General features: G+C 43.5%; 1 protein-coding gene and 1 long non-coding RNA gene across 3 annotated transcripts in view; one reads left to right on the forward strand and one right to left on the reverse strand.

Annotated features, from left to right (window-relative positions):
* ablim1b (actin binding LIM protein 1b) overlaps positions 1-27,435 on the forward strand; it is a 350,583-nt gene that overhangs the window by 60,778 nt on the left and 262,370 nt on the right. The gene's annotated exons all lie outside the window — the stretch shown is intronic.
* Positions 1,538-6,495, reverse strand: LOC137340298 (uncharacterized). The gene is made up of 3 exons (XR_010966759.1): positions 6,353-6,495; positions 3,786-3,900; positions 1,538-1,679 (listed from the first exon to the last, which is right to left on the reverse strand). It is a non-coding gene; the product is annotated as an uncharacterized lncRNA (long non-coding RNA).

A 27,435-nucleotide genomic window follows, 5' to 3' on the forward strand; every position in this document is an offset into this window, starting at 1 on the left:
CCCGGCAAGACCGCTCCCTCCCCTCCCCCCCCCCCCCCCCGGGCAAGACCGCTCCCCCCTCGGCAAAAGACCACTCCCCCCTCCCCCCCCTGGCAAGACCACTCCCCCCGCCCACCCCCCCCGGCAAGACCGCTCCCTCCCCCCGCTCCCCCCCCGGCAAGACCGCTCCCTCCCCCCGCCCCCCCCTGGCAAGACCGCTCCCTCCCCCCGCCCCCCCCGGCAAGACTGCTCCCTCCCCCCACCCCCCCCCGGCAAGACCGCTCCCTCCCCCCGCCCCCCCCCCCCCCCGGCAAGACCGCTCCCTCCCCCCGCCCCCCCCCCCGGCAAGACCGCTCCCTCCCCCCGCCCCCCCCCCCCGGCAAGACCGCTCCCTCCCCCCGCCCCCCCCCCCCGGCAAGACCGCTCCCTCCCCCCGCCTCCCCCGGCAAGACCGCTTCCTCCCCCTGCCTCCCCCGGCAAGACCGCTTCCTCCCCCTGCCTCCCCCGGCAAGACCGCTTCCTCCCCCCGCCTCCCCGGCAAGACCGCTCCCCCCCTCCCCCCCCCGGCAAGACCGCTCCCCCCCCCCCCGGCAAAAGACCACTCCCCCCCTCCCCCCCCCGGCAAGACCGCTCCCTCCCCCCCCCCGGCAAGACCGCTCCCCCCGCCCACCCCCCCCCCCCAGCAAGACCGCTCCCTCCCCCCGCCCCCCCCGGCAAGACCGCTCCCTCCCCCCGCCACCCCCGGCAAGACCGCTCCCTCCCCCCGCCCCCCCCGGCAAGACCGCTCCCTCCCCCCGCCCCCCCCGGCAAGACTGCTCCCTCCCCCCGCCCCCCCCCCCGGCAAGACCGCTCCCTCCCCCCGGCAAGACCGCTCCCTCCCCCCGCCTCCCCCGGCAAGACCGCTTCCACCCCCCGCCTCCCCCGGCAAGACCGCTCCCTCCCCCCCCACCCCCGGCAAGAACGATCCCTCCCCCCTGACAAGACGGCCCCTCCTCCAGGCCCCACAATCTTCTGGCCTGCTGGCAGCCCGTTCTCGTCCATCCTTCCACATCGGCTGTCCACCACCCACCCCCCCCCCCCCCCCCCCGCCAAAAGGGATGCTTGCCGACCCCAGATGTGGTTTGCCGTCTCCGTTCCCTTGTTCTCTCTCACTCTCTATCCCCAGTGTCTTTCTCTGTGACCCAATATTTCTCTCCCCTTTATCTCTCCAGGACTCTTGCCAACTTCTGTTCAATAGAATGTTCTCTATCTCTAATCGGTACAATGCACCGGAAGCAGCTCTGATTGGCCCAACTTCCACTTTTATAAATCAGTGGGAATTCAAACACTCACCCTCCACGGTCCTGAGATTTCCTTATCCGATGCTACATTGGATTTAAACATAAATTTGCTCCATTTTCAAATTTTAACGAAATGCAGACTTTTGATTGCCAGTCTACCATAGTAAAGCAGGACGGTGGGATTAGGCTGCATAAGCAGTTGCAGGTGCCCACCAGTGGAGCAGTGTCTTTTCACAATATGATAGTTTGCCACCTGTCTAGCTGATCCCTACCTGAATTGATCTCCGCTCTGATCTGCCATTTCGAATTAAAGTGTTCGGAACACCCCTAGCTTCCGCGTGCAATATAACTGACATGACTGTGACGTTTGGCGTGTAAAGGAATGAAGCTTTGTGAAGTGTAAAGTTGAGGATCTCGATCCTGTGGAAGGAACAAATAGAGTAGAGCAAATGAAAAATAGAAAATCCTCCCTTGGACTTGGGATTCACATTTACTGGTTCTGACAAAAATTGTCGACTGCAGTGTGTTGTTTGTGCTGAAGATCTTGCTCAGGATTGTATGAAGCCAAGTAAACTAAAATGCCACTTGGAGACCAAACGTCCCAAGCTCAAAGATACACCATGAGATTTTTTCAAACAAAAGCACTTTCAACTGAAAGGACAGATGAAGGCAATCGAAGAAGCTCGGCGGCTGTCGCGTGGTAAAGTTTTGGTAAGAATCTGAGAACTCGGGGAGGAGTGCTGCATGTTTTTGATCATCTCTGAATCACCACTTCACCATCATTTCCTCGACCAGCGCTTCTAAGTTTCACTATTTGTCCGATATATTTGACAGGCTCAATGAACTCAACTTTTCTTTGCAAGGTAAGAACTGTAACATTTTCATCAGAGCTTTGCCAAACAACTCTAGCTATAAGAGTAGCTGTGTTGCAAGACAATGGGAGTGATTTTAAACCCCAAAAACGGGTGGGTTGGGGGCGGGTGGGAGTTGAGAATAGTTGTTTTTTTGGGTCACAACCGCAAAATTTTCGGACTTTGCAATGAGAAGCCTGTACTTTTCCGCGCTGGCGTTAAACCCGGAAATAAAGTCGGGTTGCGGTCGCGACCCAAAAAACATCTATTCTCAACTCCCACCCGCCCCCAACTCACCCATTCTTGGGGTTTAAAATCACCCCCAATGTAACTACATCCCCGACATTGTCATTGGTTATTATGGACTGTGTAATGTCAGTGCTAGAATTAAAGATATAATTCTGGAGCAATTGTCTCAAATTTGCACAAAATGCAATGAATATTTTTCTGAAAGAGAGGCAAATGAATTGCAGGATTTCAGCTGGGTTTGGTGTCTGTTTTCAGAGGACTGTGTAGCAAAGGCCAAGATTACCGTGAGTCTAAAAGAGAATTTGATCGGTGCTGCTGGGGACTCTGTTTTGAGAGACAATTTTAAAGTTGTGCCTCTTGATCAGTTCTAGATCTCAATTCAAAAAGAGTTCCCTGTGTTACCCAAAAAGCCATTGAAATACTTGTCCACTTTGCCTCGTGGTATCTGTGTGGAATTTTCTTCACATGTTTACATCAAAAATAAGTGTAGAAGCAGCTTGAATGCAGAGACAAATTTGCGTTTGAAACTCTTCAAAATCAGTTGAGATTTCACAAATTGTGCGCTAACAAGCAGGCTTGTCCTACTCGCTGAGATAAAGGTGAGTCGTCAAGTGCTCTTTTAAGTTCAGATTTATTCAGTTGTGTAGTACTGGTACTGTGCTATTTATGTTGCTTTCTATCTTAAGCAATACGTCGTTAACCGAGAAAATTAAATCCTCTTGTTCTATGCAAAAATACAGGGGTGGGGGTTGACGTAGGACTTCGTCAACAGTGTGCAAAGAGCTCATGTGGATTTGGCATCTCGTTTTACAATGCACCCAGTTTTCTTATCCATTGAATTCAGTGGAAAAGAACATCACGTGCAGTGTAAAATGGGCTGCTGATTCACTATCGCCCATTTTGCACTACTGACGAGGACTGATTTCACCCCCACTGTTTCTTACAAAGAGGGGGACCTGTATGGGTTGCGAATCACCAAAGGAGGGGTGGGGCTCAGCAAAAACAGTTTGGGAATTTGCTGCTATAGAAGTACAAACAATCATAACTTCAATTTAAACTGCGGAAATAGAACTAGGGGACACGTGTTCAACCTAGTAAAAGGCAACTTTAGAAGTGATATCAGGAATTATTCTTAAAAAAAAAAGAGAAATAAATTTCCATATGGAACAGTCGAGGCAAAATCCCTTGAAACAATTGGATTCTACGGGGGTGAGGGTTTGGTGGCCTGGTGTTAAGATCTCTCTGGATGGATGAACAAAGATGGGCCATATTCATAAAATGAAAGTCGGCCGAGTTTTATAACAGGTGGTCGATCCGCTCCTTCACATTACATCGCCACTTAATGGAATGAATGTCGGGCAGAATGTATTACTGGTGGCCATCCTGCTACCGCCAGTTTTGGGCCCCCTCTGGAATTGAATTTTACCTTCTAAGTCTCCTCCTTGGCATTGCGGTACTTCCTGGTGGATCCATTCCTTCGCCTTCGTTCTTTGGCCTGTCTGCAAGAAAACTTTCTTTTCAATTTTCTAACCTTCAGTCAGCTGTTGAGAAGATAAAAATCTGAGAGTTACGTCTTTTTGCAAAATTACACCGTAACCTCCCATTATTTAAGAATTTTAAATTAAATTTCTTAAAAGGCAGAACTGTTGTTTGCGCCTAAAAAAAAAATTGTGACTTGAGTTTCAAAAGATGCTGAAAGGTAAAGATTGAAAAATAAGTATATTTTTTCAGTGTAGTCGCTCAGCCTTAATTCATAGAATCATAGAAAATTTACAGCACAGAAGGAGGCCATTCAGCCCATCGTGTCCACGCCAGCTCAAAATGAGCCACCCAGCCTAATCCCACTTTCCAGCACTTGGTCCATAGCCTTGTAGGTCACAGCACTTCAGGTACACATGCAGGTACTTTTTAAATGAGTTGAGGATTTCTGCCTCTACCACCCTTTCAGGCAGTGAGTTCTCGGCTCCTACAACCCTCTGGGTGAAAAAACTTTTCCTTAGCTCCCCTCTAATCCTTCTACCAATTACTTTAAATCTATGCCCCCTGGTTATTGACCTCTCTGCTAAGGAAATAGGTCCTTCCTATCCGCTCTATCTGGGTCCCTCATAATTTTGTACACCTCAATTAAATCACCCCTCAGCCTCCTCTGTTCCAAGGAAAACAACCCCAGCCTATCCAATCTTTCATCATAGCTAAAATTCTTCAGTCCTAGCAACATCCTCATAAATCTCCTCTACACCCTCTCTAGTGCAATTACATCCTTCCTGTAATGTGGTGACCAGAACTGTACACAGTACTCAAGCTGTGGCCTAACTAGTGTTTCATACAGTTCTAAAATAACCTCCTTGCTTTTATATTCTATGCCTTGGCTAATAAAGAAAACTATTCCATATGCTTTCTCGACCACCTTATCTGCCTGTCCTTCTACCTTCACGGATCTGTGGACATGCACTCCAAGGTCCCTCACTTCCTCTACACCTTTCAGAATCCTCCCATTTATTGTGTATTCCCTTGCCTTGTTTGGCCTTTCCAAATGCATTACTTCACACCTCTCCAGATTGGAATTCCATTTGCCACTTTTCTGCCCACCCCTTTCCTCCTCTTTTCAGCTGCAACAACAGATCAACAAATCTATAAATAACTTCCGTTGATCATTATTCGTCCTTCATTCAAACATTAACAGACGTACTTGATAAAAGAAAAAAAACCCAGCAAATTCTGTGAATCTGAACAGAGACTGTTGGAAATACATCATAGATCTGTCAGCATCTAAAAATAGATGAGTTAACATTTTGGGTACAGACCTGATGAAGGGCTTAGTCTGGAAACATTAATCTGTCTGGAAACATTAACCTGTCTTTTCTCTTTTCAGATACTGAGGGACTTCTTGTGTGTTTCCAGCATTTTCTGTTTTTATTTCTCAATGTAACTTGTGTGTAATGGCTTCCAACTCGCAAAATGACAATCTTTAGTTTACCTCTGAATTCTTCAACAGTATGGCAGGTGGTTTTCTACTGCTGAGAGCCCACTTCTTGCCTGAAATACGGGCAGGCAGTATTTGGGGTCAGGGGGATGCAGGCACCTCAGCTGCCCCATTGACGCAGTTTTCTATCATCTTTAATTGAAGTTCTGGTCTTTCAAATTTTCCTAGTCTTTTTGTCGACAGTTTGCACGGAATAGGTCCCCTGAGAGCTAAGCACCTGGTATTTCCATGGGGTTCTCCCAATTTTTCGCCGAAGTTACTGTGGACAATCAGGAGAACTCCCACGGAAATTCTACTCCTTGATATTTGTATTGTATGGGGTAAGCAAAAGCTTGGCCTCTCTGCCTCGCCACCTTTTTAAAAAAACCTCCTGAAGACCCATCTCTTTGACCAAGCTTCAGGTCACCCCTCGTAATCTCTCCCTTTCTGGCTTAGCATTCGTTTTCCTTATGTCAATCTGTGAAATGCCTTAAGAAAAATGTTTAATTAAAGGTGCTGTCTAAATGCAAGTTGTTATTATTGTATTCGTGTGTCATAACACTCAAAACAATAATTTTGAGACTGGACAGTAAATCCATACACCCATAGATTATTTAAAAAAATGTTTCAATACATAAACCTTATGTTATGAACAGCAGCATTTTACATGTATTAATCAGAAAACTTCTTCCATACACATACAGTTACTTGAAGAGGTCCAATTTAAAAGTTATGAAAACCTGGGAAAGCAAACACCTTGAGTAAACAGCCATTGCACTGGCCAGGCGTGATCTTAATACACTGTCACAGCACATGGGGGGAGGATGATAAAGTTAAATGGATCACAGATTAACTTGACTTCCACCTGTTTTTTTTGATTCCAAAGCGTGCCTAAACAAAATAAAGCTCTGTGCTGCCCTACATTGAAAGCTAACATAGGCAATCCTTGTCCAATTAGAAAGTGAATATAGAAGCCACAAAGGGTTACAGAAAGTTAGGCTGTTGTTCTTTTTGTATCTTCACACTCCTACCTTGGAGAACAGTGCAAAGAATCCACAGGCTGATTACCCATCCTCCAGGCCACAATGTGAATGCTCCTTCAGTGGCCGTAGCCATCTTTCTATCAGCGGATAGGGTGGTTAGTCCTATATGCCTCCCACAACCCATACAAAGAGAAGGGGTGGGGGTGGTGGTGTCAGTGTCTACACTCATCGAACACGTGTATCCTGCTGGATGTCAACCCCGAATTCAGAGCTCCATCTGCATTCCTGGGTCTGTCTGGAGCAGGGTTGGACCATCTGATAGAGACAGGAATGCTACCACTAAGCCAAAAGCTCACTCCAGCTAGACTGTGTTACAGATAAGACAGGTATGTTGGTTGACATTAATACAATAATGAAGAATGTAAATCCTTCTAGCTGGAGATATACCTCTGCCGTAATTGTGACCATCTTCAAGAAAGGAGATAGGTCCGACTGCGGAAATTACAGAGGGATTTCCCTACTGTCCGCCACGGGAAAGGTCATCGCGAGAATCCTCCTCAACTGCCTCCTTCCAGTGGCCGAAGAGCCCCTCCCTGAGTCTCAATGTGACTTCTGCCCATCAAGAGGCACAATGGACATTTAGCACGCGACAAGTCCAGGAAAAGTGCAGGGAGCAGCATCAACCTCTGTACATGGCCTTCTTCGATCTCACAAAGGCCTTCGACTCTGTCAACCGTGAGGGATTGTGGAGCATCCTCCTCAAATTCGGCTGCCCGCAGAAATTCTTCACCATTCTCCATCTGCTCCATGATGACATGAAAGCCGTGATCCTCACCAACGCATCCACCACAGACCCAATACGAGTGCAAACTGGGGTCAAGCAGGGCTTGCGTCATCGCACCACCGCTCTTCTCCATCTTCCTCGCTGCAACACTCCACCCCAGGACAAGCGGGAAACTGTTCAACCTTCGACGCCTCCAGGCCAGAACCAAGACCACCCCAACTTCAGTCATCGAGCTGCAGCATGCAGACGATGTCTGTGTGTGAGCACACTTAGAGGCCGAGCTACAAACCATCGTCGACGCATTCACCGAGGCGTATGAGAGAATGGGCCTCAGGCTAAACATCCGGAAAACAAAGGTCCTCTACCAGCCCGCTTCTGCCACACAACACTGCCCCCCGACCATCAAGATCCACGGTGAGCCTCTGAACAGCGTGGATCATTTTCCATACCTCGGGAACCTCCTCCCGGCGCGAGCAGACATCGACGATGAAATTCAAGATCGACTCCAATGCGCCAGTTTAGCTTTCGGACAGGTGAGGAACAGAGTGTTCGAAGACCGAGACCTCAAATCCAGCACCAAGCTCATGGTCTACAGAGCAGTCGTGATCCCCGCGCTCCTGTACGCATCAGAAACATGGACAATGTAGAGCAGACACTTCAAATCCCTGGAGAGATATCACCAACATTGCCTCCGCAAAATCCTGCAAATCCACTGGCAGGATAGGCCTACCAACGTGAGTGTTCTCTCCCAGGCTAATATCTCCAGTATCGAGGCACTGGTCACGCTCAACCAGCTGCGATGGGCAGGCCATATTGTCCACATGGCCGACGCAAGATTCCCGAAACAAGCGCTCTACTCCGAGCTCCGCAATGGCAGACGATCACTCGGAGGGCAGAGGAAACGCTATAAGGACATTCTCAAAGCCTTCCTAAAAAAATGCAACATCCCCACCGACATGTGGGAATCGCTTGCCCTAGAACGCTCAAACTGGAGAAGAAGCATCCGCGAAGGTGCCGATCACCTTGAGCGGCACCGTGTGGAGCACGTGGAGGCCAAGCGGAAAGAGCGCACAGAATCCAGAGCGTCTCACCCACCTGCCTTATTAAACACTACCTGCCCCACCTGTGGCAGAGCCTGCGGTTCCAGGATTGGACTATTCAGCCACCGCAGAACCCACCCTCCCGGAGTGGAAGCAAGTCATCCTCGAGCCTGAGGGACTGCCAAAGAAGGAGAAGAAAAATACTGCATACAGTTTTGGTCTCCATACTTAAGAAAAGACATACTTGCTCTCGAGGCAGTACAAAGAAGGTTCACTCGGTTAATCCCGGGGATGAGGGGGCGGACATATGAGGAGAGGTTGAGTAGATTGGGACTCTACTCATTGGAGTTCAGAAGAATGAGAGGCAATCTTATTGAAACATATAAGATTGTGAAGGGGCTTGATCGGGTGGATGCGGTAAGGATGTTCCCAAGGATGGGTGAAACTAGAACGAGGGGGCATAATCTTAGAATAAGGGGCTGCTCTTTCAAAACTGAGATGAGGAGAAACTTCTTCACTCAGAGGGTAGTAGGTCTGTGGAATTTGCTGCCCCAGGAAGCTGTGGAAGCTACATCATTAAATAAATTTAAAACAGGAATAGACAGTTTCCTAGAAGTAAAGGGAATTAGGGGTTACGGGGAGCGGGCAGGAAATTGGACATGAATTTAGATTTGAGGTTAGGATCAGATCAGCCATGATCTTATTGAATGGCGGAGCAGGCTCGAGGGGCCGATTGGCCTACTCCTGCTCCTATTTCTTATGTTCTTATGTAAAAAGAATACCTCTGCTTATCTCAAGTGTGTTATAGCACAAGGCCCACATAACTCGCACTTCAGGATACCTGTTGTTCTTGACAGTTGGCTTTGTCAACCATTCACTCCATGTTTTACTATCATGGTGTGGCACTATGAAATACAGATAATAGTTTGCACCAATGTCTACTTTAAAAAGATTATTTCAGGGTGTGCTTGATACTGCAGGGATTTCAGTTTAATGTTTGACAGAGTTTTGAAAAATATATTTTTATTTTAGGTATCACACCAGCTAGAGAGATTTAAAGTGGTAAAGGACATTCACCAGTTTCAGAAGATTTATTATTCTGATTAAAGAATAAATAAATCTATCACCCAACCTTTGGCTTTTACATATTGTGGGCTCTCTAGCCCTAGATGTATCAACTACAAGCAAAGAGGGGGAAGAATTTTTGAAATGTGTTCAGGATAACTTTCTTGACCAGTACGATTCCGGCCCAGTGAGGGAGGAGGCATTGCTGGACTTGGTTCTCGGGAATGAAGTGGGCCAAGAGGAGCAAGTGTCAGCGGGGGAGCATTTAGGGAGCAGCGATCATAGTATCATAAGGTTTAGAATAGCGATGGAAAAGGACACAGACCACTCTAAAGTAAAAATACTCAATTGGAGGAGAGCCAATTTCAATGGGACGAGAACAGATCTGGCCCGGGAAAATTGAATCAAAGATTGGCAGGTAAAACTGTAATTGAACAGTGGGCGGCTTGTAAAGAGGAGATGGTTCGGGTACAGACGAGGCACATTCCCACGAGGCAGAAAGGTAGGACAACTAAAGCCAGAGCTCCCTGGATGACAAAAGAGATGGTGAGTAAGATGAAATGGAAAAAAGGGGTGTATGACAGATGTCAGATTGATAACACAAGTGAGAACCAGGCAGAATATAAAAAGTTCAGAGGGGAAGTAAAAAAGGAAATAAGAGGGGCAAAGAGAGAGTATGAGAACAGACTGGCGGCCAACATAAAAGGGAATCCAAAAGTCTTCTACAGGCATGTAAACAGTAAATGGGTAGTAAGAGGAGGGGTGGGGCCGATTAGAGACCATAAAGGAGATTTACTCATGGAGGCAGAGGGGATGGCCGAAGTACTAAATGAGTACTTTGCATCTGCCTTACCAATGAAGAAGATGCTGCCAGAGTCTCAGTAAAGGAAGGTATAGTTGAGATACTGGATGGGCTAAAAATTGATAAAGAAGAGGTACTTGAAAGGCTAGCTGTACTTAAAGTAAATAAGTCATCCAGTCCGGATGGGATGCATCCTAGGTTGTTGAGGGAAGTAAGGGTGGAAATTGCGGAGGTACTGGCCATAATCTTTCAAACATCCGTAGATACGGGGGTGGTGCCAGAGGACTGGAGAATTGCAAATGTTACACCCTTGTTCGAAAAAGGGTGTAAGGATAAACCCAGTGACTATAGGCCAGTCAGTTTAATCTCAGTGGTGGGGAAACTTTTCGAAATGATAATCCGGGACAGAATTAATGGTCACTTGGACGAGGGTGGATTGATTGGGGAAAGCCAGCATGGATTTGTTAAAGGCAAATCATGTTTAACTAACCTGATAGAGTTTTTTGATAAGGCAACTGAGAGGGTAGATGAGGGCAATGCAGTTGACGTGGTGTATATGGACTTTCAAAAGGCATTTGATAAAGTGCCACACAGTAGGCTTATCATCAAGATTGCGGCCCATGGAATAAAGGGGGCAGTAACAACATGGATACAGAATTGGCTAAGTGACAGGAAACAGAGAGCGGTGGTGAACGGTTGTTTTTCAGACTGGAGGGAGGTGTACAGTGGTGTTCCCCAGGGGTTGGTACTGGGACCACTGGTTTTCTTGATATATATTAATGACTTGGGCTTGGGTGTACAGGGCACAATTTCAAAATTTGCAGGTGACACAAAACTTGGAGGGGCAGCAAACAGTGAGGAGGATAGTGATAGACTTCAAGAGGATATAGATAGGCTGGTGGCATGGGCGGACACGTGGCAGATGAAATTTAACATAGAAAAATGTGAAGTGAAACATTTTGGTTGGAAGAACGAGGAGAGTCAATATAAACTAGAGGGCACAATTCTAAAAGGGGTACAGGAACAGAGAGATCTGGGGGTATATGTGCACAAATCATTGAAGGTGGCAGGGCAGGTTGAGAAAACAGTTAAAAAATCATACAGGATCCTGGGCTTTATAAATAGAGGCATAGAGTACAAAAGTATGGAAGTCATGATGAACCTTTATAAAACACTGGTTAGGCCACAAATGGAGTATTGTGTCCAGTTCTGGGCGCTGCGCTTTAGGAAAGATGTGAAGGCCTTAGAGAGGGTGCAAAAAAGATTTACTAGAATGATTCCAGGGATGAGGGACTTTAGTTACGGGGATAGACTGGAGAAGCTGGGGTTGTTTTCCTTGGAACAGAGACGGTTGCGAGGAGATTTGATAGAGGTTTTCAAAATCATGAAGGGTCTAGACAGAGTAGATAGAGAGAAACTGTTCCCAATGGTGGAAGGGTCAAGAACCATTGGACATAGATTTAAGTTGATTGGCAAAAGAACCAACGGTGACATGAGGAAAAATGTTTTTACACAGCGAGCAGCTAGGATCTGTACAGCACTGCCCGAGGGGGTGATGGAGACAGATTCAATCATGGCCTTCAAAAGGGAACTGGATAAGTACTTGAAAGGAAAAAAATTGCAGGGCTATGGGGATAGGGCGGGGGAGTGGGACTAGCTGGATTGCTCTTGCATAGAGCCAGCACAGACTAAATGGGCCAAATGACCTCCTTCCATGCTATAACCCTTCCATGATTCTATATCAAAAGAAAGACTTATATACCAAGTCTTCATTTAAGTGATGCTAATTTAGAATTTCAGTTGATAAGTTTGAAAGCATCTGTTATCCTGATATGAGCTATTCTGTATCTCTGTGAAATATATTTTTTATTTCCATGAGTACGGTTATCGGGAAACTCTCAAAATTAATCCATGCCCCAGCAGCCCCCACACTGCCAACAAAGCAAATTCAGGTCTCAGTAACATTTCAATAATCACCTTTTGGAGAGCAGAAAATCAGAAATAGCTTCAGAAGATTGTGAGTGAGTGTTATGGTTACAAGCCTGGAGAACTTTGTTAATACCTTTGGCCTGTGAATTTTTCCATATGTTCAAGTAGTCGGTCAGTGAATGAGGACATCGATTTCTAAACTTTAAAATGAATCTGGTCTACAGTTTGAATAATTGTGCAGCTTGTCTCAGGAATTGATGACGTGTTGTTGCAATGCTGCTGCATTTGTTAAACCATAACTGCAGTGAGATAATGGAATAAGCACAAGACTAAGGGGGTGATTTTAAACCTACCTGGTGGAAACGGGGCAGAAGGGCAGCTAACATCGTCCAGGTTACTTACCCGTCCTGGAGCCACCGGGAGCTGAGTTTGGGATTTTAACCTGCTGAACTGAACAGGTTGCATGGACACCCACCCAAAGCCAGAGGGTCCTTTTTTTGCATACGCATGTTGGGTCTTCATGATGTCATTGGGACCCGACTGCCATTTTAACTCCTGGCCTGAGCCAGAAGCCACAGTGAATTTCTGGCCAGGCCAACTTTGCAGGGAGAGAATTGGAGCCAGAAGAGGCCCAAAAAGGTAAGTTTTTAAAACCTTTTTTTTTTACTTTCCTGCTCCTCCTGGCCCCACAAGGAAAGCTGAAGCTTCCCTTGCCGTGGACTTGCCCCCCTGATCGCGAACCCCAGCAGCTAGTCCAACCACTTAGCTGGTTTCGGGGGCATCCTCAGGGCCGCCGATTTTCCACCACTTCCCGCTGACTTCCCATGTGGAACGATACCCTGGGCCTCACTCTGAAGCATGGATGAGTTTCTAACTCATGCCACTACTCACTGCCAGAAACGGCCAGGAGTTAAAATCGTGCCGTAAGATTTTCTTCTCGAATCAGTTAGTAGAAACAAAAATGCAATTCCAATAATCAATTAAATATTAGTAAGTTTGATGATTTGATATTTGTTTAGCTGGTAATATTTTTTGTAAAATTCTTTTTTATATTTATTGCTGCAATTTTATGTTGGATCTCCGGAAATTAAAAAGGTGGGATAAAGTCCATGATAGAGAAGATTGTGTGTGAAGAGCAGGTTTGATGTGTGGATGTTTTTTTCTTCTTCAATCTTTTCTTGAGCCTTTATTAAATTGACCGGAAGTTCTTTTGAAAGAAAGAAACATTTTAGCAGACAAGTAGAAACAATAGATATCAAACATCACAGGCTGCACATGGTTCACTTATTTACTGTAACCCAGTATGTATGCAATACTAATCCTACTGGACTAACACCAGCTCTAGTGACAAAAATTCCAAGCGCAGCATTTTAGGCAAAGACAATCAGATTTTGCTCCTTCCTTGGGAAATCCAGTTATTAACCTTTTCTTCCTGCAGGCCCTTCATTATCCTGTGTTGTTTCAAGGTTAGCAAAATGTAATACTGAAAAAAAATTAATTTTGTCACGTAAATCATTCAAGAGGTAACAAATAGTGATGAAGCAGGAAATTCAATGTAGATGAGTGCTTTTGTGATAAAGGATTCCTATCCTTCATATTTTTACAATCAACTACCAATTAGTACAACATTGCTGTTCAAGTGTATTAATATTGAGCAAATGGAGGGTGCAATACATATAGCAATGAAAATGCAGTTTATTCCATTAGTGAAAAAGCCCGCAAAGATTTTATTCATAAAAAGCTCAGTGACAACTATTCCTCACCTTGTATTCTGTCTAAAAGCATAAATTGAATGTAAAACAAAGTTACTGTGTTAAATACATTGTTCTGTGGGAGACTGATGGGTATGGAACATATTATGTGTACTTTGAAACTGAGGTTGGACTTGTTCCATGGACTCTGGTATCTCCTGAAGGATATCCTGTAAAAACATGGAGGCTTGGCCTTTGCTCTGGTAGCCATAACATTGCACGATTGAGTTGCTTTCACAGTTATGTAATCCTTGGATGTCACACAACAAATTTGGTCACATGGGTCAACTTTCAGTTAAGGCAAGTGCAGGTGGGGAATTGTGCGCTCTCAAGTTGCTTTGCACTGCAACTTGTGGTAGAAAAACATGGGTGAAAGATAGGCTGCGCTGGCAGCCAGTGCCTGGCTCTTTGTGAAGGAGGAGCTGCATGAATGAAATCCCACAACAAACTTCATGTTGCTTGGGTGAGCTCCGTCCACGTGGCAAATAATGTTGGAAAGGTTGCTGATTAAAGTTTGAGGACATGATCTGGTAGGATGCATGTAAGATGGGCAAATTTTGCTGCCTGTGTCATGGATATGCTTACAGTCAAACTGTTTGTAGAGAACACTTGAATTTGCCAAATAATTAGGTTATTGTTACGTTGTGAGGTTGCTGGAGGGCAGGCAGTTGTGGGTGGAACCACGGCATTAAAGGAAGGCTCTACTTCATTTGTAGTTTTTAAATTGTAGTTTAATTATTCATAGTGTAATAGAGAGGGGAAGGTGGCAAGGATCCCTGACATTCTTGTGGAATGTAGAAGTGATCTCTGGTGACTTAGTGATGGGTATCTGTGTTGTCTGGCAGACTTGCCAGTCTTGGTGAGTGGCAAGGATCTATTAAGAATCTGGCAGCTTTGTAGATGGGATAACGCTGCCAATCTGGTTGGGAGGCAGCTCAATGTTGAGTTTCTAAGTGATTCTATTGGCATGTGGTGTGCAGCTGCTCCTTGGTGGTCTAGAAGCAACATATGCTGTATGAGTGTTTGTATATGTGTGGTGGGGAGTCTAGTGGTGGTACTAATTAGGGTAATGGTGCCAGGCTGAGTAGGTTGACTGAGGACTGTTGATTTAAATAAACAACTTGGATCCATAATCCAAATGTAGTTAGGCTAAATTTGCTGGTGATGCTAAGCCAAAGGTGGCACTTAAGATTGACAAGGCAGGCAAGGAACTAAGACAAAAGATGCAAATAAGCAAAACAATAGCAGATGAAATTCAATATGGACAACAACAATGTATTGCACATTGTATGAAAGAATGGGATATAGACTCAGTCAATTATGTTGAAGTTGATAGGGAAGAGGATGAAAGAGATGTACGAGTGATAGTAGTCTCAACACATAGGGGGCAATTTTCAACATCACTGCCTGGGCAGTGATCTCGTGGAGCAGATCACCCGCCCATTGTAGAACCTGCCTGATTTTCATCTAATTGATTTCAAATGGGATAAAAATTGGGCAGGTTCTACAACGGGCAGGCAATCGCTCTGCCAGGTTACCATCCAGGCTGCAAAGTTGAAAATGATCCCCATAGTATATATGTCATGGTGGCGCAAAAATCAGAAAAGCAACAAAATGCTGAACTATATTGCCGAATCAGGAAAGTACAAGTCTGAGGCCATCATGTTGGAACTTTACCATTGTCTGGTCAAGCCACACCTTTGTTCAGTTCTGCTCACAGAAATACAATGCCTGGAATATTTCCCAGGTAGTGTAGTGGAGGTAAAAACTTTGCAAGAATAAGTTAGATGCTGTGATGGGGGATTGAAGGTTTCTATGGAAGGATGAGCTAGATGGGTCAAATGGCCGCCTTCATCTGCATTGATTAATTATGTGCAAATGCAAAATATAACTTCAATCCACAAATGAATAATGAATTTCATAAAATGGGTTGAAGGCCAGTGACACAGCTCAGATAAAAGCATTAACAACATAACCTTGCTTGTTGTCAGATACTCTTGGGCAGATAATTTATAGCTATATTAATGAGGTTACTTAATGGAATAGGTTTGCTTCCTTTTTCTTCACTTAAAAACCTAATTTGATATCTCCAAGCTGAATTATGCACTTTGGATCAATAAAAAAATAAAAGCTTTAGATCCACTTTTCTGGGCAGCAAAGTGCTGAGTCAAGCAGTTATGTAAAAGCACTGATTTGTATATTGAAAACCTTCAGTCACTGGAGAATGTGCACCACTTGACTGACAAGCGTGCTCCATAATGAAGAAGGCAGTCTATGGATTTTTGTGCTCTCCTGTGTAGACTGTGACCGTTACAGCAGTTCAGATTTTGGCTGTTCATGTAAGTTGAATATTAATTAAGGCTAATGTTTTTTTTTAATTCAGCAAGTAAAACAAATAGAAACGGGACTTCAGCTGGAAGGGGGAAGGTAAAATATTCATGTACACATGTTCATTCTATTAACTTCTAAAATGACCATAACAATTGGACTATTTATTTTCTCTAAGCTTTATCTCTAAATTGAAAAGTTAGAATAAGCTTTGCTGACTAGATTCAAACATTTAAGGAGCGTTATCCTTATTGCAGAGGCTACATGCTCAATACAGTTTCTGCAGCACTGCAGTGTCACCCTTGCTGCCCTTGGCGCTAAAGCATTTGATCTATATGTACCAATTTGACTGCAGCATTAAAATTTTATTGAAGGATGAGGTAAGTTAGAACATGGTAAAGTGCACAACAACAGAAATACGTTTTGGAATTTGCTAACCGGAAAAATTAAGAGAAAGTGTACAAGGACACCATTGAAAGGTTAAACTCTGAATAAACTGAATATGCTTCCTTCAAAATGATAGAGCATGCTGAGAACGAATCCATCTATGTCAGTATGTACCTAGCTCTGTGCTGAGGAATCCCAAGAATGATTGTGCAGAAATAGTGTTGGTGCTTAAGAACACCTCTTAAACACAAGAGTATTAAAACGCCACAAGAATTATAAAAACTTATGGTCTGCTCATGGTATACTTGCATGATAAACACCTTCATTATTTTGAAACGTGGGGATATTCTAATGCTCATATTCTCACACAGTACAACACTGTCTAAATGTGCTTAATATGTCCAAAACAGATTTTTTGGTCTGCTTTGTTTTTCTCCTCTGACGTAAGTTTCCTTCCTCCGCGGCAGTCACCATTTTTTAACGAGAGGCCAGACAGGTGACCTTCAGCTGGGCCCCTGCCAATGCCACCCTCAAACTGGCCACTAGCAGGTGTGTAAGAGAATGGGGTGACCTGCTGTCTGAATCTTTCCTCTTCCCCGTTTTTGAGAAAGGTCTGATCTCAGTCTGCACCTCCCTGTTTGAACCAATGTGGGGAATCATGGGTGGCAATACACATAGTTGTGTTCTAACTCTCCATGGTGCAGTGTGCTAGGATACTAACTCATCAGGCTGCCCAACCAATGGTTGCTTTGGAAGTGCACATGCACATTCACAGATTTTAAACAATGTTTGAGAGCCATGATTAGCAGTGCAATAACGTGGTGTGCAACCACCAGCAGTAAAATATAAATTAAAAACAAAAGTTTCAAAATAATGCTACTTCCCAAATGTTGTACTTTGTTATTAATTGTACCCAAGTTCCTAACCATCATTTAGTTAAGAGTGATATCAGACTATGTGGAGCCATCTGCATGTCAAGAAATTGATGTACAGTATATTTTTGGCTATCGTATATGATGGGGGTAATTTTACCAGTTCACAATTCCAGTGAGCAGCCTCGCCCACAGGGAGCACATATCAGGCAAACTGCCTCTGTTTTTCTGACCATTAAAATGAATGATCAGAAAATTAAAGGCAATGCCTGCTGGAATTCTCCATTTGTGCTGCCGGTGGGAACACTGACTTGTAAAATTGCCTTCAATATGTACATTTCACTAAATTTATTTTCTAAAGAGGAATTCTCTTCAATTATAAGTTCATATGCACCATCAAGCTGATAAGAGCTAAAAGGCTGGCACTTTACAGGTCTCTGCCAATATTGTTCTTTAACCATTTACTGGAAGGTGCATAAGTTTGATTCAGAGTGAGTCACCTTCATTCCCTGTGGAGATGTACCTTACTTCTGCTCTGTGTCTTCCCATCCTCTGAAATTGGGAGATGAAATAAGGAACTCAGGGTGAGAAATTTAACTCATGCAGCGGTGCGAACTGAATGCATGCCCGATGACGTCGGCCTGAGGCCTGATCGAAATTGGGCCTCAGGCCACATCTGCATAAAATTGGAAACCTGTGGTCACCAATCAGGCAGTTCCTATGCAGCTCACTGGTCGGGGCTTAACCAATTCTGGCTGGTTCCAACGCCAGGCCGGCCTGCAAGTAAGTCTCAGGAGAGGGGTAGACGAAGTGGAGGGGCAGTGGCCCGCAGTATGTTGGTGGAGCTAGAAAGGGATGCAAAGTTTGGAAATTTAACTTTATTTGTTTATAAGTTGGCAAACACATTAATAGTGCATTAAGTGCTTTAAGGCAGAACCTTAAATAGCAGGAAATAAAACAAAACAAAAGAAAGAGAGGCTAAACAATCCATAGTAACTGCATTGCTGGAGAAAAGATGACTATCTTGGCTAAGCCACCTACAATGATGAAATAACAAATCAAGATCGCCAAAATAGATTTTAAAATTAAACCATGGGGACATAGAAAAACAGACTCAAACACATCAAATTGGAATAATTTAGTAGAGAGAGAGATCTGCAACAAGACGAACAGGACACCTAGGGAGGGAACTAGCAACAGAAGACTTGTAATGTTGAAAGGTTTAAAGAAACTAGGCAAATTATTTACATGGGTTAGAACACTTGGGGGGTTGGAGGGGGAGAGAAATAAGGATGCCATCCCACCCTCATTCCTGAAATGATATTATGGCAGTGGTATAAGTTGATCTAATAAAACTCATCTTGCTCACAGCAGGAACGTTCAGTCCTCCAAGAATCACAGTCAATCAGCGATACTTTCAAGAGTACAGATTGAGTGCTATTATTTGAGAACAGTTACACTTTACAAGAAATTATAAACAAAATTTGAAAAGTTCTTTGAGGCACGCCTGGATACACATCGCTGTACTTCTCTGAAACACTTCGTATTTTCTGTTAGTGAAATCTTCCAAAATTAAGAGCATACAAAGCAACTGAGAATGGAGAGTTCTCTATTGCTTGAATTAATAAATAAATCTAACGGGGGTAATTTTAATCTAACTCGCAGGGCAGGAATCCCACAGGATCGGGGTGGAACGCCGGTTTTACACCCCGCTCAATATTACTATCCTTTGGCTGGAATGGAGGGCAAAATTGGGCGAGGTGTAAAACCAGTGTTGCGCACAATCCTGCCAGTTTTTCGCCAAGTGGGTTAGGTTAAAATTGTCCCCAACATTACACATTGTAGATTTCTAGAACTTAAAGTAAAAAGCAACTTGTTTGCACAGTGATTTACATATGCTACATTAATGAATGCAGTTAATCAAGGCTGTTTTTTGATGAATAATGTTTTTGAGTTGTACCCTCTAGTTTTGTGTAGACATATTGGGGCAGAAATTGCTTAGAAAAGAACGGTGAGTTCAACAGCGCTCTCTGTTGTTAGTGGCAAAATCGAGGAGAAAGTTCCAGCGTTTGCACACGCGCAGTGAAAGGCAGAAATCTGGAACTTACTCCTACTGGTTTGCCAGGGATAGGACAGCTTCGAATTAAAGGTATATTGCCTGCTGCAATCAGTGAAATCATTGAAAAAGCGGCAACTTGCTCATCTATCCAACTGGAAAGTAAGTTGTACCGCCACAAAACAGGTACGCTTAAAAATACAGGTCTAAACTAAGTTTTAATAGCGCGGTAAGTCTTAATGACTGCCAAACAACTAAAAATTAATTTTTAAAAACATGGAGTCCCATTATTGCTTATTTTAATAGTTTTTGGTCATTTAAAAAAAATTAAATTTAAAAAGTAAAACATTTTTGTTTACTTCTGTCTCTTCTAATTAATTTGAATATTTCTTACTTTTTTTCGCTGTTTATAATTGTTTTTGCAATGATTTAATGTTGTACCTTTCACTTCCTGGATTTTACGTTCCAAGCCTGCAGAGAGTTACGCAGTATGTCAAAAATGCTGCAATCTGATTGGTCGAGGGGAGAGAGTGATCCTCTCACTTCTCCCACAGGTCCTAGCTTCACTCGAACGAACGCTGGGCTCTTCTCCGCTTCCTATTCAAGCAATTGCACCCAGTAAAGACCGCGGTAGGCTAGTGGATTTTTATAAATCTATGGCATGGTGAGCACTGTTGGTTTGCTGCCCTGAGCAATTTCTGGGCCTATACCTTTGTAGTCCTCCATTCTTTATTTAAAGTCATGTTTTCAAAAAGCAAGTAAATATATGGAATAAAAATTCAAAAAAGCCAGTAGAATTCCAAGCTTTCATTGGACATATATGATTTGCATCATTTATTTTTTAAGCTGCGATATTTTCTGGTATCTAAACGAGCTGTTCGCACTTCAAATTGGCTTTGAGCCGCTTTATGAATGCTCAGCAGATTGTATTTATGCCTGAATAATTAATGTGGTCAGAATGCTTCAGCCAGAAAAACCTATCCCTATAGTAACAACAGGCTATTTGTAGTGATAGTGAGCAGAGAACGGCTGCACAAACAGACTTTCAGACTCTAGGTCAGCATCACAAGAAAATGTCAGCTTGTTGCATTAGTTAAGCTAACAACACTACAGAAAGGCACTCTTTACATTTGTAGTTAATTGCGAGCATTTGAACTTGGGTCAGGATCTAAACATCTGTTAGCATTGGCCCAGATCTTTGTGCTAAATTACAAATGGGTTGTTACAGCACTGGAGCTATGTTGACTACATGCAGATGCATATCTGAGAATAGCACTATAGGCTATAATGCAAAACGGGTCATAGCGAATCTGCAGCCTGTTTTCCACTCCACCCATGTCATATTTTGTCACATATTACAGCAAGTGGCAATCTTCCGACCCCAAGTAAATTATCTTTAGATGGCATGTGCTCAATGCTTTGTGGACTACTTTAGTAATCCTGGTAAGTTTTTGCTTTTCAAAGAATCCTGATTTTATTTAAATACTGTAAATACTTAAGGTGCCCAAACTGCAGGGCAGATTTTCTGCTTCAGGAGCATGTGTTGAGAAACTGTACATGGGCAGTCTGCAATTTTATGCCATTAGAATTAGTGGGTGGAAGATCATGGACTGGGGTTGCACAATTTCCAAATATGCACTCATGGCATTCGACAGGAACAAAGGAGCTGAAATCGCCCCTTATATTACACAAGATCGAGCTATCCAACCTACAGAGGGCCTGTGTTCATCCTCCCACTGTCCGCTCCTGAAATGCAGTGGCAAATGCGAACAAGTCAGTTGCAGCTTAGCCTTGTGTGTTTCATGTGTTTCTTAGTTACACAAAGCTTTTAGTTTGTCTGTAAATTAGCATGAAGGGTTGCGGTGCTTTTATGTGCAATCCTGGAATTCAGGGTTTTGTAATGCAAGCTAGATTTTAGATCCATTCAGAGCCATGGTGTAGAAAATCAACCACTTCTGAGATGCAGTCTGTTGGGCTCAATGGTATGAAACTACATGGCCTCTGAAGATATTGGCTTAGATTTTTGGCCTGCCGCTTGCTTATTTTTCAGTGGCCCTGGTGCAAGCGAGTGTGGAGAATTCCATGGGGATGTACTCCACTATGTCCTCACCTTCTGCTGCACCCCCAACATTTCCCACTCTCTGGCTATGGTGGTGAATGGTACACTTGTATATTTGGAGAGGTGGATTACAATTAAATGCAGATTTAGGAACTACCTCCTCTGATGTACTAGCTGTGATTTGCATCTTTTGAATGCTGGATGCAGTGGATGCCTTTTAGTAAATTTTGACATTGCATCCACAGCCTGTGCAAGCTCTTGCAGAGCATGACCTTGCACAGGCTGAACAGCAATGCCGAGGACAATTTATGAACATTTTTCAATGTTGTGCAAACAGCACAGAGGCTGCTGGAATCCCCACACTGCATGAGGCCTCTGAGATCTGCTCCAGTAAAGCTTCACCCCTAATCTGGTGTAACTCCATTGCAGAAGCCAGTGAACTTGCCTCCAAAATTTAATGACCTCTAGGTTGGAAGGTCAGCTGTGGTTAGGGGTGCTTCCCCATGGTGGCTGGAAGTCTTGCTCCCCCTGGAGATGTGCCACAATCAAGGGTAGGAAGATCCAGACCAACAACTTTGAATACACTGGCTCTATCCTGGTTCCTTCATATTTTGTTTAGAAGAGTCAAAATTGAGAATGCACAAAATCAATGACAGATCATAGAAACCACACACATATTTTGACGTTTCCAGGAAAAGGTAATATCAAAGGATTATTAAATTGTGATTTATTTTCTGGTGCTTACTAAACATTAATGGCTGGTATTGCATTTTTTTTCATTTTTCAATACAGGAAACTCTCAGAAAAATATGCATATGAACAAGTGGATGTCAACTGGGTATCAGATCTGTAAATTTGCTGCAGCATGTAATTGTGTTTCTAAAATTAGAAAGCAATTTTATACTTCCAGTATAACTTTAAAGGTGGATTATTTCAAGAGCACTGGTTGCATCTCTAAAAATTTGTTAAAAAGAAAGTGCTGTACTTTTGAAGATGATTTTAATATTAAATTAATTTAATAATTTAAAATGTTATCCATTTTAAATTACGGCTTTTCTCATACCGGGAGGCAAAGCTCCACAAGACTCATGAAATCCTTTAATCATCTTAAACACCTCAATTAGATTACCCCTTAATCTTCTATATTCAAGGGAATACAGGCTTAGTGTGTATAACCTGTCCTCATAATTTAACCCTTTTAGCCCCGATATGGCCTTGACTTTAATACGAATTAGGGGTCTTCCCTAGAATGCCGCTGAGAGGCCCACCGCCTGATTAGAACAGGCACTTCAGTGAAGATATGTAGTAAATTATTTTTTTCTCCTGGGTGGCCCTCTCCTTCATTAGGGACATCCTTAGTATTTGCCCTTCTTCAGCCTCTGAAGGGGTTGTTGTGCTCCAAACCATGATAAAGAGAATGGTGCTATAAGCGCAACCCACCTTTCTTTCATTGCTGGGACCTTCCATTCTGGTACCTGACATCCACGGTGATCCTGGCACATCGAGCACTAAATACTGGGAGTGCCAATAAAATATTTAAATGACCTGACCTCTCATCATCGTGCGAGGACAGTTCACTGGGAGTCAGCAGCTCAGGAGCAATGGTTCTGGCAACACCGCATGAACCACCTCAATGGGTGGAATGTTGATATAATGAGTGCTGCAGCAAAAAGTGGCAGGATATGGTCTGTGCCAAAATTCTCTGCTCATAGAATTACCATTAGAAGGAGATGTGGAGCAGAATCAAAGCTCTTTGAGATGGAGAGAGGAAAAATCAGAAGGTTAGTCAAACAGGCCAAATTTGTACTCCTCCAAACAGCTGGCTGAAGAGTGAAATTGACAGTTTTACTACTGGGACCAATATTGAGATCCATGAGGTGATGGACCATATGAGATGCAATCCTTGTTACGTGTAGTTATCAGGTTCAAATTATACAAAAAAAATCATGGTTATTGTTAAATCAAATTTATTTTTATGAGATGATAAACTCATGAGGTGATGAGTCCAAGGTTTAATTGTCATGGGGTGTGTTGCCATTTCTACCTTTGTGCATGTCTCGGTGAATTTAGTAAAAGTGCACTATTTTGATATGCAGTAATCAACGAAGTATACTGGAGGTTTAACCTGAAACTTCTTGCCAATCCCAGTTGAGTAATTTTATTGTGTAAAACACCCCATTTTTTCTGCTATATCTCCACCTCTTCCTGTGATTGAGAATTCCTGTAAACTGCCACTTTGTATTAAACATTTTGTATTACTCCCAGAAACAGCTACTGTATGCCAGTTGTTACCATGGAGTAAGTCTGCAATTACTCTGGTGGGTGCACAGCAGGCTGCAGTAGGAAGAGCAAAGGCACATGCTGGCACATAGGGTTAGAAGATGTTGCAAAGGTAGGGAGAGGCGAGACCAGGGATGGATTATTAAATGAGGATTTTGAATTCAATGCGTTGGAGTTTATGTTGGCTGGTATCCAGGAGTGCTGGTGAGGAGAGCGTTGGAGAAATTAAATTGGAGGCGACAAAGGCATGGATGAGAGTTTCAGCACGGGATGAGATAAATATGGATGGAAGTGGCTGATGTTGCAGATGTGGAAATAGGATGTGGGGTTTGAAATTCAACTCGAGGTCAAAAACAACGCTGACATTGCACAATGTTGAGTTCAATTTGAGTGAGCGTAGTTTTTGGTGAGAGCTGAACAGGATGGCTTCAAGTCTTGCTAATACTGAGTTAAAGAAAGTTGCGGCTCATAAGTAATTTGATGTTGGACAGCTAGGCAGACAGCTCGGTGACAGTTGTGGAATCAGGAATGATGGTTCAGAGGCTGGCATTGACTTGCTCAGTCACCTCTCTTCATTGCTGCGGACTAATTTGACGAGACACCCATCATTCATCACTGAGGGGAAAAAGACTTCCTTCTTGCACCTCTACAGCTGCATTGGAAAATGGGGGGCCTGGTTAAAGTCGGCCTACCTGCTGCTTCAATAACTCACTCTCCACTAACCACCATTGAAAAGTGCACCTTTTAAGGAGCTGCAGGCTGCCTTTAAGCAGCGGCCACCTTGTTGGATTTCCCACCCTCCCAATTGCTGATCTGCCTGTAAGGAACATGGTTATCTCTGCCAGCTACCCTATTCGATGTTAATGAGGCTCGACAGCCATACTGATTGGGCCTTCCAGTGACTGTATTGGGTGGACGGAGCCTATCTCCTCCCCACTGCCTGCCTGATAAACGCCCAAAGTAAAAATCGTCCCCATTGTGTCTGAAAAATGAAAAATTGATTCTGTTAGGGATATCTGTACAAAATTCCACAAATCTACCTGCACATGAACACCCATTCTGTATTTGAATAACTGATCTCATTGACTCATGTATCAAAAGAATGAGTCATTTGATTAATTCTCAGTATTTCTAAGAATACAAATGGTGTTAGGTTTTACTTTTATTAACCTAAACACTGAATATCAACATCTTCACACTAGGGGACTTATCTACTCTGTTGTACTTAAACAATAATAACACACATATTACATTGAAACTACAGCACAAAAAAAGGCCATTCGGCCCAACTTGTCTATGCCTGCGTTTATGCTCCACACGAACCTCCTCCCTCCCTAATTCATCTAACCTGATCAGCATACCCTTCTATTCCTTTCTCCCTCATGTTCTTATCTAGTTTCCCCTTAAATGTATCAATGCTATTTGTTTCAACTACTCCTTGTGGTAGCACGTTCCACATTCTTACCACTCTTTGGATAAAGAAGTTTCTCCTGAATTCCCTATTGGATTTATTAGTGACTATTTTATATTTATGACCTCTAGTTTTGGACTCCCCCACAAGTGAAAACATTTTCTCTATGTCTATTCTATCAAACCTTTTCATTATCTTCAAGACCTCTATCAGGTCACCCCTCAGCCTTCTCCTTTCCAGAGAAAAGAGTCCCAGCCTGTTCAGCCTTACCTGATAAGTATATCCTCTCAGTTCTGGTATCATCCTTGTGAATCTTTTTTGCACCCTCTCCAATGCCTCTATATCCTTTCGATAATATGGAGACCAGAACTGTGTACATATTGTCTTGTTAATCAGTGTCTTGATTGACGATCAAACCAATCATGCATGCAGCATATCCTCTTGATCAGGACAGTGCACACTTAGTTCATCATTACTATTCAGATTTACATTTCAATTGCAGAAGTTGTAATATTTATTAAATAATTTATCAAAACTGGGCTCATTTTTACTGTGTGATTGAATCTAGTGAGACATCACAACAGCACTATATTGATAAGCTATCCTTATTTATGACATATCAATTCAATATAATTGTGAGCATTCCCTCCAGCTAAACAGATTTCAATATTCACTTTGCAATTTGAAATCAGTTCTGTTTCCAGTCAGCTCATGTTATTGCTTCATTTGTCAATGACTGTCTACCCCATTAGTAGGAGGCAAGACAATTTAGTACTCAGCAGATAGGGCTGATGGCCGGCGCGGACACGATGGGCCGAAGGGCCTCTATCTGTGCTGTATAACTCTATGACTCTATGACTCTATGAGATCTGTGAGTCCTTGTGCTAGCACTGAGATTATGACCTTGATTTTAACTCCGAACACAAATCGGATGGGCAAGGCCAGAGGGAGCAGAAAAATCCAATGATATCTCCAGCATGAGGCCAGGGCAATTTTAACTCCCAGGACTCATATATTTTAATATGATTGACTGGCTGCCCACCTGATTGTGTCTGGAAACGGGCAGCCCGCCCACTTTTTTTGCGCAATTTATGGCAGGACTCTCAAGACATATTGAAAACAGAATGACACCTCATAAAGTGAGGTTGCATTCCCTCAAGAATGGGCACACAATTCTGCTGGGACTAATCAGTTGGAGGAAGGAATAGAGAGTCGTATCTCCAAGTTTGCTGATGATACTAAGGTCATAGTAAGTAGTGTAGATGGGAGCAGAAAGTTACAAAGGGACATTGATGGATTAAGAGAATGGGCAAAACTATGGCAGATGGAGTTCAATGTGGGGAAGTGTGAGGTCAACCACCTAGGACCTAAGAAAGAAAGAAAGATAGATGAGAGTATTTTCTAAATGGTGAGAAACTAGGAATTATGGAGGAGCAGAGAAATTTAGAGGTCCATGTAAAGAAATCACTAAAAGCTAGTGGATAGGCACAAACAATAATTAAAAAGGCTAATGGAAACTTAGCTTTTATCTTAAGGGGGCTACATTACAAAGGATGGAAGTTATGCTACAGTTGTATAATGCTCTGTTTAAACCGCATCTGGAGTATTGCGTTCAATTCTGGGCACTGCACGTCAGGAAGGATATATTGGCCTTAGAGGGGGTGCAGTGCAGGTTCACCAGAATGACACTAGGACTAAAAGGATTAAATTATGATGACAGGTTGTATACACTAGGCTTGTATTATTTCGAGTATAGAAGATTAGGAGGTGGTATAATTGAGGTATTTAAGATGATTAATGGATTTGATGGTGTAGATAGAAATAAACTATTTCCTCAGGTGGGAGAGTCCAGAACAAGGGGGCATAACCTTAAAATTAGAGGTAGGCTGTTCAGTGGTGATGTCAGGAAGTGCTTCTTCACACAAAGGGTAGTGGAAATCTGGAACACTCTCCCCCAAAAAGCTGTTGAGGCCAGGTCAATTGAAAATTTCAAAACTGAGATTGATAGATTTTTGTCAGGCAAGGGTATTAAGGGATATAGAACTAAGGCGGATAAATGGAGTTGAAGTACACATCAACCATGATCTGATTGAATGGTGGAACAGGCTTGAGGGGCTGAATGGCCTCCTCCTGTTCCTATGGACACCTGGAACTACAGGCATTTAAATACTGCTTCACTGGCTCTGAGGCCAATCACGCTGGGTTTTACTGGCGGGTTGGACGATTTCATGTAAAAATGGCATTGGAGTCCTAATTGCATCATAGGACCCCGATTTGCATGTATTGTTGAGGACCTGTCTGCCTCTGGAGGGCGCCTCGGTCGACTCAGAAAACTTTGTGGTTAAGATGGCGGTGAGTGGGAATGTG

This window comes from Heptranchias perlo, chromosome 21 (genome assembly GCF_035084215.1).
Source record: "Heptranchias perlo isolate sHepPer1 chromosome 21, sHepPer1.hap1, whole genome shotgun sequence".
Lineage (NCBI taxonomy): Eukaryota > Metazoa > Chordata > Chondrichthyes > Hexanchiformes > Hexanchidae > Heptranchias > Heptranchias perlo.